Raw genomic sequence first — 18,640 nt, forward strand, 5'->3', positions numbered from 1 at the left:
ACGTACTTAGACCCCCGGTACAAACACAAAATGGCGGAAATGTTACCGCCGTCGCAGAGGGCTGTCAGAATGCAGCACTTCCAGGCCTTGCTTCGAGAAATGCTGCATTCTGCTTTTGCGTGCGCTGGCAGAGGAGCAATTCCCACTCCCAGAGAAGGATTTGCGGGTACCAATCCAACAGCGCCTGCAAGAAGAGGCCGGTTTGAAGATGTGTTGGTGACTTCGGATATGAGGTCATTCTTTCAGCCGACCCATCGACAGGTGTCATCCGGATCCAGCATCAGGGAACGCCTAGACCGTCAGGTGTCCGACTACATTGGGTTAACGGCCGATGTGGACGCTCTGAGGAGTGATGAACCCCTAGACTACTGGGTGGGCAGGCTTGACCTCTGGCCAGAGCTTGCCCAATTTGCAATCGAACTGTTGGCTTGCCCCTCATCCAGTGTCCTGTCCGAAAGGACGTTCAGCGCAGCAGGGGGGATTGTGACCGATAAGCGTACTCGCCTAGCTCACCACAGTGTTAACTACCTCACATTTCTAAAAATGAATGAGGCATGGATCTCGGAGGAATTCAACACATGTGACCAGTAGACCATGTATATGTCTATAAACTATTTTTTTAATCAAGCACACAGACCTTCTTAATTCATTTGGCTCACTTCCTTGACCCAAAAAAGCACACCGTACTATATGCCCCTACCCTCCTCTTTGAAGAGGTTGAGCGGTGTCATATTTCTACTGGGGCTGCTTATGATATCCCTGTGCTGTGCTGACTTCCTCCTGGGGGTTCTTATTATGAAGGGATCACACTATCCCTGTGCTGTGCTGACTTCCTCCTGGGGGTTCTTATTATGAGGGGATCACACCATCCCTGTGCTGTGCTGACTTCCTCCTGGGGCTGCTTACGGTGCTGCTGTCAGCGCTGTATGTCACGGTGCTGCTGTCAGCGCTGTATGTCACGGTGCTGCTGTCAGCGCTGTATGTCACGGTGCTGCTGTCAGCGCTGTATGTCACGGTGCTGCTGTCAGCGCTGTATGTCACGGTGCTGCTGTCAGCGCTGTATGTCACGGTGCTGCTGTCAGCGCTGTATGTCACGGTGCTGCTGTCAGCGCTGTATGTCACGGTGCTGCTGTCAGCGCTGTATGTCACGGTGCTGCTGTCAGCGCTGTATGTCACGGTGCTGCTGTCAGTGCTCTGTATTACGGTGCTGCTGTCAGATGCCTCTATCACGGTGCATGTGTCATTCCGGTATGTCACGCTGCTGGTGATCATCTCCTGCACCCTCTTCTTTGCCTACCCTGGTCCCTGACCTTCCCTCTCCTCCATTGCCTTCATTAGCTCCATAGTCCTGAATTGTTAGAACAATTTCCCAAATAAAATAAAAATGCTTGTAGTTATCGATCCCAAATTCACCTCATACATGTATTATGTCATTGTCCAGATGGTGGGACTACGTTTTACCCCCTAATAATTACCACGTGGCCGCAAATTCGACATGAAGGTTTGCAAAGTTCGCCTCCCATTGAAGTCAATGGGGCCCGCGGCGAACGTTCTGTTTCGCGAACGTTTGGGTCCGTTCGCATTTCGCGTTCGCGAAACGTCCCGTCGGAAGTTCGTCCATCACTATTTACCAACATTACTCCCTCCCTAAACCCCCTTTATTACATTTCTATATAACTGCTACATAACTGCAGTCTGCACTATTCGCCCTAAACAAACATGGCCGCTTCCATGGAACTATTGACCTTCCCTTACACGCAATGGCCGCAGTCACGCCCACCCCCACCAGTTAGCCCCGCCCCTCTAATCCGCTCAGGTGCCTGCGCTTGTGATCCCGCCCCCTTGGTGGCCGCGCTTGTAACCCCGCCCCCGGTTTTGCTGCCCTCTGCTGGTCGCTCCAGGTTGTTCCTCGCGGCCTGCTCGTTGCCAATATCTCATTGAAGTCGTGTCCGTATCCAGATACCGGCTGGTGCTTTGTGGCAGCCCTGGCGACCCCGGCTTGGCAGCGGCAGCGCCTGTCCGCATGGCGGCGACGCTCGGTAAGTGAGAGAATACGGAGGAGCTGTGTGTGAGGGTGGCGGGCAGTGGCGGCTGTGCGGGCTCTTTGTGTGGTGAAGTGGCCCGGACTCCCTTCGGTTCATTCATCTTCTAGGAGCCCCAAATGTGTGTGTCCTTTTCCCTGATCTCCATAGTCGGGGTGCCCCTCTCCTCCCCCTGTGGGGCAGTCCTGGGGCTCCAGCCTTGGTGCCCATTCTGGGTGATGCTGGCCCAGGTGTGCAGCCAGTGACTGAGGTCCTTCCTGAGCCCAGCAATGGTCATCCTGGCTCTGGACCTCTTCAGCATCCCTGAGATTGTACTTCTTGCATCCTCCCATCCTCCCTGCTCCTCATCTGTGTGTGATCCCTCCCCAGGATGATGGATGGGGATTCTATACAGAACATTGGGTAGCAGAGGTGCCCTCATTGGGAGGGGATCCTATACAGAACATTGGGTAGCAGAGGTGCCCTCATTGGCAGGGGATCCTATACAGAACATTGGGTAGCAGAGGTGCCCTCATTGGGAGGGGATCCTATACAGAACATTGGGTAGCAGAGGTGCCCTCATTGGGAGGGGATCCTATACAGAACATTGGGTAGCAGAGGTGCCCTCATTGGGAGGGGATCCTATACAGAACATTGGGTAGCAGAGGTGCCCCAATCAGAAGGAAATCCTATACAGAACATTGGGTAGCAGAGGTGCCCCCATCAGAAGGAAATCCTATACAGAACATTGGGTAGCAGAGGTGCCCCCATCAGAAGGAGATCCTATACAGAACATTGGGTAGCAGAGGTGCCCCCATCAGAAGGAGATCCTATACAGAACATTGGGTAGCAGAGGTGCCCCCATGGGAAGGGGATCTTATATAGAACATTGGGTAGCAGAGGTGCCCCCATGGGAAGGGGATCGTATACAGAACATTGGGTAGCAGAGGTGCCCCCATGGGAAGGGGATTGTATACAGAACATTGGGTAGCAGAGATGTCCCCCACGGGAAGGGGATCGTATACAGAACATTGGGTAGCAGAGGTGCCCCCACCGAAAGCGGATCCTATACAGAACACTGGGTAGCAGAGGTGCCCCAATCGGAAGGAGATCCTATACAGAACATTGGGTAGCAGAGGTGCCCCAATCGGAAGGAGATCCTATACAGAACATTGGGTAGCAGAGGTGCTCCAATCGGAAGGAGATCCTATACAGAACATTGGGTAGCAGAGGTGCCCTAATCGGAAGGAGATCCTATACAGAACATTGGGTAGCAGAGGTGCCCCAATCGGAAGGAGATCCTATACAGAACATTGGGTAGCAGAGGTGCCCCAATCGGAAGGAGATCATATACAGAACATTGGGTAGCAGAGGTGCCCCCATCGGAAGGAGATCCTATACAGAACATTGGGTAGCAGAGGTGCCCACATCAGAAGGGGTTGATGTCTGGCATCCTATACAGAACATACTATAGGGTAGCAGAGGGGCCCCCATCAGAAAGTCCCCTTCACAACCTCCATACTGATCATTCGTGAGCATATCCACTGCTAAATCCCACCTCAACAAAGTGACGTGTGTATCCGTTCTGTTTTTTCAGACAGATCTGAACAGAAGCTCAATGGTAAATTGGAAGAAATGTTGTACTCTAGCGAGCAGGCAGGTTTTTATTGCAGAAGAGAGTAGCACAATTAAATGAACCTACCTACCTGCTCACCGTCTTCTTGGCGATGTAAACAGAGCTGTGAATGCACAGATCAGCGCACATCACTGGCATCGCCCCTGCGCAGGAGTGACATCATCCTGTGCCAGTCAATGAAGACAGACTAAGGCCTTTTTTTTTTTTGGCCATTCTTCATTTGTGAGTCGCAGAAGTGCACTGACTTCACCTAGATGCCTGATTGATAGCCGGTCTTTTAGCATGAAGCTGAGAGCCTAGGCAAGCTGCTCCCAACCTGGCACTCCAGCGAGCGCTAGAGGGGCAGGGTGGAGAGCGGTGACTGACAGACACTGCACTCTGCTGAGAACTGACCAGGAACTGAGCGGTCATGTGATCGCTCAGTTCTCGGTCTAGCATGGAAATAAATAAAAGTATGTTTGTATTTTGAATACCCCAAACCTTGAAATCTATGGGCAGGCAGATGTCAGACTTTTTTTTTTTTGGGGGGGGGAGGGGGAGACTAGACAGACTCAGAGCTAATCAGATGTAAACATGCGCACTGTTTACATCCTTCTGCCCATAGTCCTAACATTGAGCTTCTGTTCAGATCTGCCTAAAAAAACTGAATGGGCACGGAGGTCACAGGGTGACGTCCAGTCAGCATCAATGCATTAGCTGATCTGTTCACGGAAGATTGGATCACTCGCGTGAAAGGACACCCAGAAAGTATTTATCTTAGCAGGTCATCATCTTCATTATATGGTTAGCCTTATTGAACTCTGAAGCCTTGTTCACATGGAACATACTAAAGCATATGCCCATGGGGGGAGGGGGGGGGGGTGTTTACCTGTATAGGGATAAACAGATGATCCATGCATCCCCATGTAGGCAGGTCCATTGATGTTAGTTGGGATGCAGCGGCTGCATGGACACAGACACTGCTCCCAATCTGACATCCATGTAGATGCACGGCCTCAAATGCACACTGTCTGTGTTTGGGGCTGTGCACCCTCACGGATGTCAGATTGGGAGCAGCGTCTGTGTTCATGCCACCACTGCATCTCAACTGACATCAATGGGACTGCCTGCACAGAAATGCACAGAACATCTACGATTTAGTATGCCTCCTGTGAATGAGTCCTAACAGAATAGGTAATTGGCTAAAAGATCAGGCTGGGAATAACTGTAACTTGGAGTTTAATAAACAGGTGCAAAGTAGAATCAATAATGCAAAAAAGAGTGTGTACACACTGCATAATAATACAAAGCAGATTCTGAAAGCTGCACAGACATGGACTCCTCATAGCAATGTCTCTGTGGCTCGGTCAGGGTAACGTGACTGCACAGCAAAGTCTCTATAAGACAATATGACAGTAGAAAATCTACCTGAGAGTTAGTACATCAGTAAAACGGATCAGAACTTATTATTCTCATATAGGGTGTATAGCTCTGTGACGTCCAGGATAGCTGGGAGGGATCCAAGAACAAAAAGGCCACCCCAGTGGAAGTGGCGTCCTCCGGGGCCAATTGGCTAAGGACTCTGCACATTGGCTGGGTCTTCCTGCTGTTAGATTTCTGCCCAGCCGGCTCACTGGTTCTGGCAGTGGAGGACCTCTTGTCCAGCTACTTCTGCCTTGTTAGGTGTGGAAACTCTGAGCTGCTGAGAAATGTAGACTTCTGGGCATGTCTAGGAACCCAAGGAGTTGTGGAAAACACAGTTAAAGGGGCCTGTTGCTGCATTTGGGCATAGTGAGTAAATAGGCATAGTCCACTATTCTTTTTATGGCCCAGATATATAGCCCTAAATAACAACGTTCTTTGTATTTAAATTCTGCTGTAGGAAAAAAAATGTCCTTTTCATGAAGATCATGAAATGTATAATATCAACACTCTGGTCAAGGTAATGCATTACGATTATGGATGATGGTAGTTGTCCAGGTCTTCTGGTATGCTATTTGAATTTTGATAAAACTTGGCTATGTTCACATGCACCTCAAAATCTGGAGTTTGGCATGTGTTTGTAATGCCTGCCAAGTAAACCACAATGGGCAGCTTCATCATTCAGTTCATCTGGCATTGTGTCATGTAGCGCTGAACCAGAGGTTGCATGCAATATGTTTGCAAGGAATGGTGGGGATTAAGCCAGCCATGTATGGGCAGGCTGTTTGTACCCAAGTGGATACATCAATACCCTTGAGGTACAATCAGCATGTCAGATTTCTAACATGCGATTATTGTCCGCAGGCATAGCCGCTAGCAATAATCACTGTTTTCTTCCAGCATTGTAGAACACAATGGCTTTGCATGGGGGATTCCCCCATCACCACTGACTGTGTTGATGGGGAAGTCAAGTGATTTTCTTTCTTCAAGCCCGTGGTTGCAAGAAAGGAGATTCACATCATCTGTGGCCTGCCTTAGACTCTCTTTCACACCCCAATGTTAGAATGTGCAGAATAATTTTCGGAACTAGGCTTTAATATGATCTCAAACGCTAAAAGCCAAAGGTACTGTTGGAATACATTTCATGAAGAGAAACAGAGTCTTGCTGCTTTATTACAGGCAGGGATCTTTTGTAGATTAAAGCCGAAGTAAACCCATCCATAAAATAGTTACATTTCCGGCACGTGCCGGAAATGTAACACTACCATTGGTTGTGCTCCCAACCAAACTGTCAAGCTATCCAATGGCTAGTGTCTAAACTGATCACATGTGCAGCATCATGACAGTTGTAGATTAACCACTTGCTTACTGGGCACTTAAACCCCCCTCAGTCCCAGACCAATTTTCAGCTTTCAGCGCTGATGCACTTTGAATGACAATTGCGCGGGCATACAACACTGTACCCAAATGAAATTTTTATCATTTTTTTCCCACAAAGCTTTCTTTTGGTGGTATTTAGTTACAGCTCGGAGTTTTATTTTTTGCTAAACAAACAAAAAAAGATGCAAAAAAAAAAAAAAAAAAAATCATGTTTAATAGTTTGTTATAAAATTTTGCAAACGGGTCATTTTCTCCTTCATTGAAGTGCGCTGATTAGGCGGCACTGATGGGCTGCATTGGTGGGCACTGATGGGCTGCATTGGTGGGCACTGATGGGCTGCATTGGTGGGCACTGATGGGCTGCATTGGTGGGCACTGATGGGCTGCATTGGTGGGCACTGATGGGCTGCATTGGTGGGCACTGATAGGCACAGATAAGGCGGCACTAATAGGCACAGATAAGGCAGCACCGATGGGCACTGATAGGTACCACTGATAGATGGGACTGATGGGCACTGATAGGTGGCACTGATAGGTGGCTCTGATAGGTGGCACTGATGGGCACTGGTAGATGACACTGATGGGCACGGATAAGTGGCACTGGGGTGCAGCACCTTTGCGGCAGATTGTGGGCACTGCTGGGTGGCACTGCTGGGTGGCACTTACTTTTTAAACATTTCTCACTGCAGGTGGGCACTAGCAGGGCTGGCCGTGATCGGGACTGATGTCCCGATCACGGCCGCCGGTGATCGGCTTTTTTTTTTTCTCTTCGCGCTGTCAGCGCGAGGAGGAATAATAGCCGATTACCGGCTCCTTTATATCACATGATCAGCTGTCATTGGCTGACAGCTGATCACGTGATAAGGGGTCGGGATCGACCCCTTGCACGGATCGGTGATCAGGCGAGTCTCATGGAATCGCCGATCACAGGGCGCGTAGGCCGCTCGTGCACGGGACTACGTCAATAGACGTAGTCCCGGCAAAGGAGATCCGCGCTGTAGCCGTCATTTGGCTATAGCGCGGATCTCAAGTGGTTAAACAGAGGCAAAGATGGCAGCTTCCTTGGCTGAAAATGATAGGGGGGTTTACTATATATATATATATATATATATATATATATATATATATATATATATATATATATATATATAATTTTTATTATTAAGCATGCATACATACATGAAAGTATTTGGCCCCCTTGAACTTTTAAACCTTTTGCCACATTTCAGGCTTCAAACATAAAGATATAAAATTTGTATTTTTTGTGAAGAATCACCAACAAGTGGGACACAATTGTGAAGTGGAACGAAATCTATTGGATTTTTGAAACTTTTTTAACTAATAAAAAAATGAAAAGTGCGGCGTGCTAAATTATTCGGCCCCCTTGCGTTAATACTTTGTAGAGCCACCTTTTGCTGCGATTACAGCTGCAAGTCGCTTGGGGAATGTCTCTATCAGTTTTGCACATCAAGAGACTGAAATTCTTGCCCATTCTTCCTTGCAAAACAGCTCGAGCTCAGTGAGGTTGGATGGAGAGCGCTTGTGATCAGCAGTTTTCAGCTCTTTCCACAGATTCTCGATTGGATTCAGGTCTGGACTTTGACTTGGCCATTCTAACACCTGGATACGTTTATTTGTGAACCATTCCTTTGTCGATATTGCTGTATGTTTGGGATCATTGTCTTGTTGGAAGATAAATCTCCATCCCAGATTCAGGTCTTTTGCAGACTCCAACAGGTTTTCATCCAGAATGGTCCTGTATTTGGCTGCATCCATCTTCCCCTCAATTTTAACCATCTTCCCTGTCCCTGCTGAAGAAAAGCAGGCCCAAACCATGATGCTGCCCCCACCATGTTTGACAGTGGGGATGGTGTGTTGAGGGTGATGAGCTGTGTTGCTTTTACGCCAAACGGATCGTTTTGCATTGTGGGCAAAAAGTTTGATTTTGGTTTCATCTGACCAGAGCACCTTCTTCCACATGTTTGGTGTGTCTCCCAGGTGGCTTGTGGCAAACTTGAGACAAGACTTTTTATGGAAAAGTTTGAAAAGTTCAAGGGGGCCGAATACTTTCGCAAGGCACTGTGTATAGGTGTATATATATATAATATAATATATGACTTATTGCTGGAGTTTTAGTAAACCATGTCTAAAGAAAGAAAAACTACACTCTTACAGAGGTTGAGGGCTAAAGACCAAAGTGCTTGTTGCCGGCACTCTACCCTTTGGCGTCACAGATGCTTAATGGTTAGCATTTATGTCTGCAGCAATTGTGTCCTTGACAGGAAACGATCTACAATGGATATAAAATGTCTACACACCCCTGTTAAAATGAGACGAAGATAAATCATTTTGAGAACTTTTTCCATCTTTAGAACCCTTTCACACTGGCAGCTGGCCACATTAGTGGTAAAGAGCCACTAGTTTTAGCGGCACTTTTCGGCCGCTAGCAACGTGCTTTTAACCCCCATTAGTTACCGAAGAAAGAGTTAAATGTGCCCGAAAAGTGTAGCTGCCAAATCGATTTGCAGGCGCTTTGGCAGTGGTGTCCATTCATTTCAATGGTCAGGGACAGTATATACACCGCTCCAAAGATGCTGCTTGCAGGACTTTTTCTAATGTCTGGCTCTCACACTGGGGCTTCAGGGGAGGTGCTTTACAGGTGCTATTTCTAGCCCTTCAGCACCTGAAAAAATTCCTTCAGTGTGATAGGGGTATTAATGTGACTAAATGTGATTTAAACTGTACAACTCAATTGAAAAACAAACTGAAATCTTTAAGGGGGGATGGGAGTAAAAATAAAAAGTAGGGACGTGTCCAAGATGGCGCAGGGAGCAGACATGTTTTAGAAATGCTCCGCCATCCAGTGTTTTTATCCTGATCTATATGAGTGCGGGACAATCAATAGCGTTCTGGGGAGCTGCGTTCCACTATCCTCCTCTGATCTCCATGCTGGGCCACAGAAAATGGGGGGGCCGCTCGGAAAAACAACCCGCTGAAGGATCGACCAGAAGTCAAGTGCAAAACAGCAGCCAACATCTGCAAAACCCTGGCCACGCAGATGGAGTAAATTGAGGAAACATGCACAATGGCTGATTCTCTCCCAGCACCAGAGCCCTCTGCGTCATCCTCAGAAATTACCGAATTGATGCAGGCTATTACCGCATGCCGTACCACACTGACGGACCATATAGACCATGTCTACACTGAGCTAGGATTGATCGGCAGATATCTGGATACATTCTGAGGCCGCATGGCGGAGGTGGAGCAGCGGGTCTCCTCGGCTGAGGATGTGCAAAGGGAACACTCCGCGGACGTCCGCGAGCTGAAAACCAAGGTCAAGCACCTGGAGGCTGGAGCGGAGGACGCTGAGAACTGGAACCTTTGGAACAACTTTCGGGTTCTGGGACTGCTGGAGGGAGCTGAAGGTAATTACCCCATTTCCTTCTTGGAAAGCTTACTGCACACCCTTCTCCCCAGAGCCTCCTTTTCACCTCAGTTTGTAGCAGAGCAGACCCATCGTATCCACCCTGTCAGAGGCCCCTTAGGGGGTACTCCCGTGTACCCTCATAGTTCAACTTTTGAACTTCCAAAGAATCTGGGGCAGTGGGGGAGCTAAAAAAATTCAAACTTCTTATATTACCAGACTATTCCATTGAAACCCAAAGACTGCGGAAATCATTTGACCATGTCTGAACCCGCCTCCGTGCAAAAAGCCTTAAGTACAGTATGCTTTTCCCTGCAAGACTCCGGGTTCAAGATGGAGAATGGGTTCACGTCACCCGAGGAGGCATCCTTTTGGCTGGACACTGTTCGATTGGGGTGATGGCGGCTGCCACCTCCCACTCTCCTGGAATACCTAAGGCCTTTAGGACTGTAGGACACCCTGCGGCTCACCAGACTGCAGCCTGAAGTGGGAACTGATCCCTATCGCCCTCTTGCCACTCCTATTAAGCCTGGCAGGGTAACCGACCCACAACTAATCAGTTAAGATGGTCCTGTTGACCTGGGCATGTCTGGCCTAAGTTCTAGTACCCATAGCCTCGTGGAAGCTGAGCAACATTTTATTTTTAGTTTTTTTTTTTTTTTTGTGATCTCAGATGTTTACTAGCTAATCAGGGCGTTCCTGTAGAATGTAACAAGTTTTATACCCCCAGTTTGCTGGGAGACCTGCACTCCATCTATCCTCCGAATGACCCTAGCTGTTATGGATTAAGCCTCATGTTATGCCTCTTGCACATGTTGCATGGCAGCTCTCTGTGCCTAGGTTGGGAAAATATGCTGCCTCCAGTTTTAGGGGGGCCGGTGGGGTGTAGGGGGACGATGTTCTTTGTTTCTTTTTTGTTTTCTATGACCGTATGTATGTCACACCACTAGTCATACCTAATCTATGCTTAATCCTACTGGCTTCCTTCCGTGTGCCTGTGGCCGATCTGGGCTGGCACAGATCCCCAAGTCTCCTTCTGTGATGCTGATCCTAATGCTCTGATGGTGTCCCTTACTGTCTCCTATAAAGAGGTCCCTGGTATTCCAGTTCCTAAAGATTTATAACCCTCATCTGTGTGTTCCAGGGGACTCACCTAGTGGGGAGGAAGACTCTCTAATGTCACGTATACAGGACCGGACTTTTTGGCAGCTACAGCACCTGCCCACGAGAATGTTTCCAGCACGATCCTATCACGCTGGTTCTCGTGACAGGGTACTGTACATCTCGCGCTCGCTGCAATAGGAAAAACACATTTTCCTTTCGCAGCGAGCTCGAAGGGGAATGCCCCTCCAGGGGCATACCAGGCCCTTAGGTCTGGTATGGATTTTAAGGGGAACCCCTATGCCGAAAAAACTGCGTGGGTGTCCCCCAAAATCCATACCAGACCATTATCCAAGCACGCAGCCCGGATGTTCAGGAAAGGGGGTGGGGACAAGCAAGCGCCACCCCTCCTGAGCCGTACCAGGCCACATGCCCTCAACATGGGGGGTGGGTGCTTTAGGGAAGGGGGGCACCCTGAGGCCCCCCACCCCAAAGCACCTTGTCCCCATGTTGATGAGGACAAGGCCCTCTTCACGACAACCCTGGCCGTTGGTTGTCGGGGTCTGCGGGCAGGGGGCTTATTGGAATCCGGAAGCCCCCTTTAATAAGGGGGCCCCAGATCCCGGCCTCCCCACCCTATGTGAATAAGTATGGGGTACATCGTACCCCTACCCATTCACCTGGGGGAAAAAGTGGTAAAAAAACACACTATACAGGTTTTTAATGTAGTTTTTATTAGGCAGCTCCAGGGGCCTACTTCCGATTTCTCTGCGCTTTCCGGTTCTTCTCCCGCTCTCTGGCCTCTTCTCCTGATCTCCTGTTCTTCTTCCGGGCTCCTCCGCTATCTTATGCTCTTTTACTAGCGGTGGCCCGGCTTTCTCCGGCTGTCTTCTTCCTTCTGTTCTTCCGATGTTGACACAACGCTCTCTCCTGCTGTAATGCCGTGGAAACGGCGTGCAACGACTTTTATATAGGCATAAGGGGCTGGGTCACTGGGTGAGTTCACCAAGTGACCCCGCCCCTTATGACATCACAGTCTCGGGAATTACTAATGCCGCGTACACACGAGCAGAATGTCTAACAGAAAGTCAGACAGAAGCTTTTCATCGTATATTCCAATCGTGTGTATGCCTCACCAGACTTTTTTTTCTCAAATTCTGATGGACCTAGAAATAGAACATGTTCTAAATATTTTCTACAGAACCAATTCCTATCGGGAAAACCGCTCGTCTCTATGCAGTTCTGACTGATCAAAAACGACGCATGCTCTGAAGCAAGTACGAGACAGAAGCTATTGGCTATTGAAATTCCTTTTTTGAGTCCCGTTGTACGTCACCACGCTCTTGACGGTCGGACTTTGGTGTGATCGTGTGTACGCAAGACAGTTTCAGCGGAATTCTGTCAGGAACTCTGTTGGAAAAACCTTCAGAGTTTATTCCGATGAGAAAACAGGTCGTGTATACAGGGCATAACAAAATAATTCAAAAGAGTGAAGGGAGATAGAAAAGCGTGGGTGTTGTGTTGAAGAGTTGGCATGATGTTTTTGATCACAAGAAGTGACAAGCTATGTGGCACATTTAGACACTTTTGTATGTGTTTTTTTTTTTGGGCACAGTACAATATTTGAATTTTGTATTTTTGCACATTTATATTGTATTGGAGCACGGTACAATTGAAATTTTGTGATTTGCACACAAATTTTTTACTCGGAGCACTTTGTCTTTGCGATATTTGTATTGGAACACCTCTTACCTCTCCTGCTGAATATTGTTCTGATCATGAGAAATGCCCAGCTGAAGTTTTCTGCACAAACTTCCAGCTTACTGGTCTCTTGCAGTGCTCACTGGTCCTCCCATTGACCTTCAAGTCACCACAATGTCCTGTACTCCTTTTTTTTTTATCTATTTATTTGGAGTGGTTGTTTGAAAGCAGTATTACACAGAAATGTAGAGTACATAGAACTAGCCAGATCAATCCCTGGCGGGGCTGTGACCCTAGTGGGATTCAAAACACAGATGGCAGGCAGAAGTGCAACCTTATAGCCACTTTGCTGACTGTGAAAATAACTCCACGTCTGACAATCATGTCCCGTTCCAAACCTAGTTGGGTCTTCTAAACGAATTCTGTGAAGAAGGGGACGTTTATTTTGTAGGTGATGACTGATGCTTTTTATAGTAATTTGGGAGGCTTTGCAGCATTGAAATAGTTTGTGCTGATGCATCATATTTATTAAATGACTAGAAGTAAAGCATGAATGTAAAATTATTTGTTCATTTTTATCTGAAACATCACTCCTGTGGGTTTTATTTGTACATTTCTTTATTTTGAATGATAGTGCTTAATTTACCACCAGTAAAACTTTGAAAGTCACATTCATTGCTTTATAAATATGCCCTTAACCATTTGCTATCTGTATTATTTTTTCTGTTCATTTTAATCTTTTAGGGGCAGTGTATTATGTATATTCCTAATCCTGTTGTAGAATGATGAGTTAAATATTGAGGTGAGAAGGAACAGAGCCAGGCATCAAAGCCAAAGGGGAACTCTGCATACTACACTTTTAACTGAAATATTACTTTTGGGTGGACTAATGATTTACTGAGCCACAGTTTGTCATTCACAGCAATTCTCGCTGTAACCAGTCTGGTAGTGCAGAACGATGAAAGATACATCATTTGCCTGGTTGTAAAGGCTGCAGGTTATTTACCTTTAATGCATTCTCCGGTACAGATCTATGTATTTTTAACCTTATTTCCTATCCCCACTAAAAGTCTGGATTCCCCTTCATTTTCTTTTTTAAATGGCAATGATCACCAATTCAAATGATTGTGGTTTTCCCTGGGCGTCCTTGTGTGTTTGGACTATGTTTCTGGCTGTTGGTATGGAGTGCTCCAGCACAGTAGTATTGTTTAAACGGGGCGGGATGACTCTGCACATGTGCAATAATATCATTGTGTTTGTGATGTGCGGGCGCCATATTTTTTTGGTTCTCCTGCGCAGACAGCTTGTGTTGCAGCTCCATACAGCTAGTGACTTGCTATCGGGATACAGCACGTGCATTACGCAGCTCCAAAGGGTTGACAGCCATTTTGGTCTTTGGCTTGTGCTTACACTCCCCTCAACTGCTTGGCCTCTCCCTGCAGGTTTTACAGGCCTACAGAGTGACCCTCAACAAACCCTGGCAATACACAGGCAGAGAGGTGGTCCAAGGACGATGAGATGGGCTCCCAAATCCTATCGAATAGGAAAGACCTCCTGCACATGTATCCCTGCATTGGATACCTAAAGGGATAGATTAGCACAGAATTCTACCCAGAACATCCTGCTATTTGGCAGCTCCTGTAAGATTTTAAGAGAATTGGGTTTCTCAGTAGATGGCTTGGAAGATCCCATAAGATCCTGTAAGGCAGCTGCCAAGGTTGGACATCATGTCTGTTCACATACTAAGGAGCATATGGCCCAAGTGCTGCCCTTTTGATGGTGAACACTAGTTTGGACCATCCTTGGATGCCTAAATCCAGAAGGGGAAAAGCATTCTATTATCCCCTTATGAAGAAGCTTGTAGATCGAAAGGCGATGACACCTTCGAAATCAAACGAGTTCCTTTCGTAAGCCACCTTGGGAGCTAAGCAAAACCCTACTTCCCAGATCTTGACCCCTAGGTCCTCTGGATCTGGAGGCAAATCCTCACAATGAAGAAGCACCTCCACTTCGCCACTACCTGGACTCTGGGAATCGCAGAATCCATCCTCTGCATGGTGTCCAGAAGTTACTTTGCTGCTTTTCTACTACTTGCTTTATGCACTTGAGGGTATTTTCAGGTCCACAAAAAAGAGCTGTGTTCTTTTTGGCCCTGCAAAACTGCTGTCCTAAGGGGTTATCACACCTGTGCCAGCAGAGAAGAGGTCTCACTGCTTCCATTTCAAGCTGTTCACGACTCTAATGCCAAACTGAAATGTCCAGCCTATTCTAGATCTAAAAGGTCTCTTCAAGTTCCTCAAGGTATAAAAATTCATGTTGAAGCCCAGCCAGTTGGTGATTGCTTTGCTTCATCAGGGAGACTTACTGGTATTAGTGGATATCAAGGATACCTGCACCTCCCTGATTTTCCAGCCTCACCAGTAGGTTTCTGCTATTTGCAGTGGAGGATTGTGGCTATCAATTTGTAGTGTTGCTTTATTGGCCTGTCCAAGGCCCCCAAAGTGTTCACCAAAATGTTGGCTCTGGTTCTATGGTTTGGGTACCTAGACACCCTGCTTCTTAGGGAGGAATCGGCTGAAGTTGATGTCAAAGGTCAAGCAAAATGGTACAAGTCTTTGAGAGAGTCAGCTGTTTGCTAAATGTTCAGAAGTCAGCCATGGTTCTAACACAACGTCTAGAGTAATTAGGTTTGGTTTTTGACACCGCACAGGAGAAGATGCTGCTTTCAGAGCAGAAATGCCTGTTTCTTCTTTGGAAGATCCCTCTATCTGAACATGCATGATAGTTGATGGCCACCTTAGATGTGGTCCCCTATGCCCAGTTTCACCGTAGAGCTCTGCAGCTTCATATCCTGGTGGTGTGGGACAAACCTTGGGAATACTTGGATCTGCCAATACATTTGACTCCCAAAACCAGGCTGGCTTTGGAAGGTGGATATCCACCCAGATGCTGGATAAAGGGAAATTTTGTACTTCCAGTGAATAAAAAGGCTGGCATATGTCATAAAGACCCTATCAGGCTGGGAAGGTGTTTTGGAGAACCTCTCCATTCAAGGAGCACAGTCGTCAGAGGAGTGGAAGCTGCTGATCCACATCTTGGAACTTCGAGCCATTCATCTGGCTCTTCTACACTGGACTCTCTGCCTTTTGAGGTCTTCCCGTCGGGGTGTAGTCAGTGCTGTGGCATGGCTCAACCAAAAAGAAGGGACAAAAATCTACACCAATGTTTCTCATCTCCAATCCTCCATTGATTTTCTCAGATGACAGCAGCTAAATCCAGGAGAATGAGTCCTTCACCTGGAGGTGTTTGTAGAGATTTGTCTGTGCCGGATGTGGGAATGCTGGAATGTGGATCACTTGTCATCCAGATTCAACAACAAACTGGACAACAACAAATTAACCAGGGATCCTTATTTGCAGTAGAGGCCCTGGTGACTGATTGGGATCAGTTTTTCCTGATTTTGGTCTTCCCTCCCAGCATTTTCCTCATCTGCTGAGTAAGATAATAGTAGTGGGAATTCCCACAATTGTACTGGCTTGGCCAAGAAAAAGTGGGATACAGATGTCCTAAATCCCTTGGCAGATGAGCTGTAGGCTCTTTGCGATAGGCCAGATTTGCTGTTGCAGGCTTCAATCCCCCATCCTGCTTTACAGTCATTGACCTCGACTATGTGACTGTTGAAGCCCAATTGCTGAAGGGCAGGGCTGTTTCTGAATCTGCAGTTCCTGCCCAAGGTTAGAAAGTTGACCTCCTAAGAAGATGTACTATCTAACGCTGAACTCTGAAATGGGAATCGAGGAACACCTGTTCCAAAAGCTCATATCAATTAAGTCTTTTTGAAACGGTTATTGTTAACCACTTGCCGCCTGTTTGCAATGTAATGTGGGTGTGCGGCTTGTGTAGGCAGAGCAACGTACCCGTACATCGTTGCCTACTTCCAGGTTTAGGGCCTGTGCATGCAATCGATGTACGCTTATTGGATTTTATTTCTTACCAAAGACATTTAGCATAATACATTTTGTTTGTTTGTTTTCTGTGTGTCCCATTCACATTGCAATACATCCCAGAGATTAATTTTATTGCCCTGTAAAGAATCGCATTGCTTGACATAACATGAATGAAGCACATAATTATCACTTCAAATAATGTTTGTACAAAGAAGGAGCTATGTGTGAAGCGCTGAATTGCACTACATACTACCCCCCACCACAGCTGAGAATAGCAGCTGCCGCCTGAGAAGTACAGCTCTCCGGCAGCTGTCTGTTCTAATGTGAATTCAGCCTAAACCGTAGTAGTTTACTGTCCAGCGGTGGTCCGTTCCAGCTACAGTGAGCTGGCTGTTGGGGGGATGCGATATATCGCATCACACAGCTCGCTTTATTTTGGACAAACATTTTTGAAGTGTACAAAAGTGACCCTCTATGTCACTATACAGCAGCACGGTGCGTTGGACTGCTGTACAGAGACACGGGTTCATGTCCAATGCACTGCGATAAAATGCCTAGTTCGAGGCCTGCATGTTGTGGGGCCCATTTTGGCTTTTCTTTAGTCTGGTGTGGAAAAATCTGTCTCCAAGTACCATCGATGTACAGATATTGACCTTTAGGTTTCTTAAACAGACAGACCATCTCGTCTGATTTATTGGTTAAAGCCTTTGTGTAGGGTATCACACAAATTGATCTCCTTGTGAGGTCCTTGTCTCTGTCCTGTCTGTTTTGCAGACTTCTCCTTTTGAACCTCTCTGACAGATTCCGTTGTCATTTCTTATGTGCAAGGTTGCCTTTCTGATTTTCTTATTTCTTCGGCTTGCAAATTTGTGAGTTGCTGCACTTTCCTGCAAAAGACCTTTCTTGGTTTGTCAACAGAATTAGGTGGTGCAAAGACCTTGGTCCTTTTTATTACCTAAGGTGGTTTCCTTATTCCAGCAAATCAGGACATTGTGTTGCCATCTTTTCTTCCTAAATAGAAATTGCAGTCTGCTCACATAATTTGTAATAAAACATCTTTGCCATTCTGAAGCTTCCTTTCAACCACTTTTGCTTATTATTTTATATATACCGAGATTCTGTACTTGCCAAATATGCTGCAGAAATCTCCCTCCACTGAGTCTGGCTGCAATCATTTTAACTGTGGGCAGCTGAAACTGCTGCCTGTTCACTTCCTGGATTTACACAAAGGCGCACCTGCAATTCTGCAGCTCTCATTGGCCCTCTTATGACTCACCCCATCCCCCCTTCCCTTTCTGGCAAACTCCCACAAGAATGAGATGCACTATTTCACTATTTCATAAGCCTAGGCTTTTTACCAGACAAGAAAAAGGAAGTGGGCTGTATAAGGTTTTTACTGGCAGAAAAAAATACTTTACTATCCAAAGGTAAAACAACAAGGCAGAAGATTTAATAGATGGAAAGTTGAAAAAAAATGACTGAAGTTCCGCTTTAAGTGGTTGAAAACCCTCACCTATACCTACCCAGTGAAGTTACTAGCGTCAGGTGATACACAGAGATTAAACGCATCCTCCTACATAAGTTGTACATATTTGTCTGCAGCCATTTCTTCTATAGATTGTTCTAAAAACACAGATCAAAGATTTTTATTTTTTTTTTCTCTGCATTAGCAGCAGGGGGTGGGATCTGAATTGTCACAGTGCAGAGCTCAGTGAGGGGAGCTCTAAGCCCTGATGGGAGGGAAGGGACACACCCCTCTTCTCACAGTACACAGGAACAATGAAAAGCTGTGGCTGTAAATCACAGGCTTTGAGCTCGCCTTTTTATCTTATGGTTTTGGAAAACCTGTCAGAAGGAACTACTGATATTAGAGGAAGGAGGCAGCAGTGAGAAATCGCACTCCGTGCTTTAGATAAAGACAAATGCACAGTATAACCACTTTAAAGTAAAAGTTCCGCCAAGAACTAACTAACTCTAAATCTACTCACAGCCATATTCTAAAAAGAATCTATCTACCCTCGTAAAGCAA

The 18,640-nt window shown here is 46.7% G+C and overlaps 1 protein-coding gene across 13 annotated transcripts in view; it reads left to right on the forward strand.

Moving 5' to 3' along the window:
• Window positions 1–1,901: 1,901 nt before the first annotated feature.
• The window catches only part of PBRM1 (polybromo 1), a 156,545-nt gene continuing 139,806 nt past the window's right edge, over window positions 1,902–18,640 (forward strand). For all 13 annotated transcript variants that reach the window (XM_077452205.1, XM_077452210.1, XM_077452209.1 and 10 more), the window contains exon 1: window positions 1,902–2,039. The gene's annotated coding sequence lies outside the window, so the exon portion shown is untranslated. The remainder of the gene's footprint in view (window positions 2,040–18,640) is intronic.

Source organism: Lithobates pipiens, unplaced genomic scaffold (genome assembly GCF_037356315.1).
Source record: "Lithobates pipiens isolate NorthernLeopardFrog02 unplaced genomic scaffold, aLitPip1_a1.2 Scaffold_23, whole genome shotgun sequence".
NCBI classification, from domain to species: Eukaryota; Metazoa; Chordata; class Amphibia; order Anura; family Ranidae; genus Lithobates; species Lithobates pipiens.